Consider the following 4226-nt stretch of genomic DNA (forward strand, 5'->3'; position numbering starts at 1 on the left):
TTCTTTGATGCAATCCATTGCAAACTCTCCACATGCTTATAGCCAAAGCAAAGCCTTTACCGCGCATATCGTAGACGCTATGATGAAATCTCTTGAAGAGAAGCTCGAACTAGAAGTCTCTATACCTAGAAAACTTCATGATGAGTGGGAACCTACTATCAAAATCAAGATAAAAAACGATGAGTGCAATGCTTTGTGTGATTTGGGTGCTAGTGTTTCCGCGATTCCAAAGTCTTTATGTGATATTCTTGGTTTTCATGAGATTGAAGAGTGTTCTCTTAATTTGCATCTTGCGGATTCTACCGTCAAGAAGCCCATGGGAAGGATCAGTGATGTTCTTATTGTTGCAAATAAGAACTATGTACCTGTGGATTTCATTGTACTTGACATAGATTGCAATCCTTCATATCCCATTATTCTTGGTAGACCTTTCCTAAGGACTATTGGTGCTATCATCGATATGAAGGAAGGGAATATTAGATTTCAATTTCCTTTAAAGAAGGGCATGGAGCACTTTCCTAGAAAGAAAATAAGATTGCCTTATGAATCTATGATGAGGGCTACCTATGGTTTGAGCACCAAAGATGACTATACGTGATTCCATCACTTTCGCCTAGCTAAGGGCGTTAAACAAAAGCGCTTGTTGGGAGGCAACCCAACGAATCTATCATTTTTCTTTCTGTTTTGTGTTTTCCACACTTCCATAATTCTGTTATGATTGTTTTTTTGTGTTTCTTTTTGCATTTGTGCCAAGCAAAACCGTTATGATTAGTCTTGGGGACGATCGTTTGGTCATGCTGGAAAAGACAGAAACTTTCTGCTCACGAAAAGAATTTTCATTTTTTTCTGTAAGAGCTTTTGAGTTGATTCTTTTTGCTTCTGATTGATACGCAAATTATTCAGACTTTCGTAATGTTTCAGAAGTTTTGAAGTACCAGAGGTATACGAAACATGCAGATTGCTACAGACTGGTCTGCTGTTAACAAATTCTGCTTTTGTTGTGTTGGTTGCTTATTTTGATGAAACTATGGATAGTATCGGGGGGTATTAGCCATGGAAGATAGAAAGTGCATAACCCAACATCAGCACAAGTAGAATTTAAGTTTGCTACAGTACCTAAGGAAGTGGTGCTTTGCTGTCTTGTACTAATGTTATCACGAGTTTCTGTTTAAGTTTCGTGTTGTGAAGTTTTCAAGTTTTGGGTGAAGTTCTTACGGACAAAGAGATAAAGAGTGGCAAGGGCTCAAGCTTGGGGATGCCCAAGGCACCCCAAGATATTCAAGGATGACGTAAAATCCTAAGCTTGGGGATGCCCCGGGAAGGCATCCCCTCTCTCGTCTTCAATCCATCGGTAACGTTACTTGGGGCTATATTTCTATTCACCACATGTTATGTGTTTTTGCTTGGAGCGTCTTGTATCGTAGGAGTATTTTATTTCTGTTGTGTGACAATCATCCTTGCTGCACACCTAGAGAGAGAGACATGCACACACCGTGATTTTGTCGAGCTTCACTTATAACTTTTGGTAGACAATTCAGCTCACATGTGCTTCACTTATATCTTTTGAGCTAAATACTTTTGCTCTATTAGCTTCACTTATATCTTTTAGAGCGCAGCGGTGCATGGCTTGGTAGTTGATCTATGCTTTTAAATTAGTCTCAAAAGGGGTAGTTATCCAAAGGGATACGAAAACTTCCACCTTCATGTGCATTGAATAGTTAGAGAAGTTTGATTCATCTCAACTAGTTTTGAGTTGTGGTTATGGTAATATTGAAGTCATGCTAGTAAGGTGTTGTGGATCTAGAAATACTTGTGTTGAAGTTAGTGATTCCCGTAGCATGCACGTATGGTGAACCGCTATGTGATGAAATCTGAGCATGATTAGTATATTGATTGTCATCCTTTGCGTGGCGGTCGGGATCGCGCGATGGTTTATACCTACCAACCCTTCCCCTAGGAGTATGCGTTGAATGCTTTGTTTCGATTACTAATAAAACTTTTGCAACAAGTATATGAGTTCTTCATGACTAATGTTGAGTCCATGGTTTAGATGCACTTTCACCTTCCACCATCACTATCTTCTTAGTTCCGTGCAACTTTCGCCGGTGCACAAAACCCACCATTAGCCTCCCTCAAAACAGCCACCATACTTACCTATTATGACTTTTTCAAAGTCATTCCGAGATATATTTCCATGCAACTACCACCATGATATGTGCCACCACGTCTACATTGCCATTGCATGATCGTAAGATAGCTAGCATGATGTTTCCATTGATGTCTATGCCATGCTAGATCACTACCGAAGGCATTCCATATAGAGTCATCGTTACTCTAAGTTTTGAGTTGAAAGTGTGATGATCATCATTAATGAAGCATTGTCCCATGTGAGGAAATAAAAGAGGCCAAAGAAGCCCACAAAAAAAGAGGCCAAAGAGCCCACCAAATAAAAAAAATGAGCGAAAAAGAGAGAAGGGACAATGCTACCACTTTTTCCACACTTGTGCATATTAAGCACCATGATCTTCATGATTGAGAGTCTCTCGTTTTGTCACCATCGTATAGCTAGTGAGAAATTTTCATTATATAACTTGGCTTTTATATTCCAATGATAGGCTTCCTCAAAATTGCCTTAGGTCTTCGTGAGCAAGCAAGTTGGATGCACACCCACTAGTTTTCTTCAAGAGCTTTCACATACTCGTAGCTCTAGTGCATCATTTGTATGGCAATCCCTACTCATTCACATTGATATCTACTAATGAGCATCTCCACAGCTCATTGATATGCCTAGTTAATGTGACTATCTTCTCCTTTTTTTGTCTTGCAACCTCCACCACATTCCACACCATCTACAGTGCTATAACCATGCCTCACGCTCATGTATTGCGTGAGAGTTGAAAAAGTTTGAGAAAGTAAAGGTGTGAAACAATTACTTGGCCAATTCCGGGGTTGTGCATGATTTAAATTCGTTGTGCAATGATGATAGAGCATAGCCAGACTATATGCTTTTGTAGGGATAACTTTCTTTTGGCCTTGTTATTTTGAAAGTTCATGATTACTTTGCTAGTTTGCTTGAATTATTATCGTTTCCACGTCAATGGCAAACTATTGTTTTGAATCTAATGGATCTGAACATTCACGTCACATAAGAGGAATTACAAAGGACACCTATGCTAGGTAGCATGAAAGCATCAAAAATTCATTCTTATCACTTCCCTACTCGAGGACGAGCAGGAGTTAAGCTTGGGGATGCTTGATACGTCTCAAACATATCTATAATTTTTGATGGTTTCACGCTGTTATCTTGTCTTCTTTGGTTGTTTTATGTACCTTTTATATCTTTTTTTGGACTAACTTATTGATTCAGTGCCAAGTGTCAGTTCCTGTTTTTTCCGTGTTTTTGACTCTTGTCAGATCTGATTTTGGAAAGGAGTCCAAACGGAAGAAAAACCCCAAAATGATTTTTTCCCGAACGGAAGAAGACCAGGGGGCTTTTGGACCAAGCCAGGTGGGCTCCAGGGAGCCCACAAGCCCCCACTCCGCCACTAGGGGGGGAGGCGGCGGTGGGTAGGCTTGTGGCCTCCCTGGCCGCCCCCTGACCTAGGTCTTTGGCCTATAAATTCCCAAATATTCCGCAAAAAATCAAGGGAGTCTCGAAAATACTTTTCCGCCGCCGCAAGCTTCCGTTTCCGCGAGATCTTATCTGGAGACCCTTCCCGGCACCCTGCCGGAGGGGACTTTGGAGTTGGAGGGCTTCTTCATCATCATCATCGCCCCTCCAATGACTCGTGAGTAGTTCACTTCAGACCTACGGGTGCGTAGTTAGTAGCTAGATGGCTTCTTCTCTCTCTTGGATCTTCAATACAAAGTTCTCCATGATCTTCATGGAGATCTATCCGATGTAATCTTCTTTGGCGGTGTGTTTGTCGAGATCCGATGAATTGTGGATTTGTGATCAGATTATCTATGATATATATTTGAGTCTTTGCTGATTTCTTATATGCATGATTTGATATCCTTGTAAGTCTCTCCGAGTCTTGGGTTTTGTTTGGCCAACTAGATCTATGATTCTTGCAATGGGAGAAGTGCTTGGTTTTGGGTTCTGCCATGTGGTGACCTTTGCGAGCGACAGTAGGGGCAACAAGGCACACATGAAGTAGTTGCCATCAAGGATAAAAATATGGGGTTTTTATCATTGGTTTGAGATTATCCCTCTACAGCATGTC

This window comes from Hordeum vulgare, chromosome 5H, assembly GCF_904849725.1.
Source record: "Hordeum vulgare subsp. vulgare chromosome 5H, MorexV3_pseudomolecules_assembly, whole genome shotgun sequence".
NCBI classification, from domain to species: Eukaryota; Viridiplantae; Streptophyta; class Magnoliopsida; order Poales; family Poaceae; genus Hordeum; species Hordeum vulgare.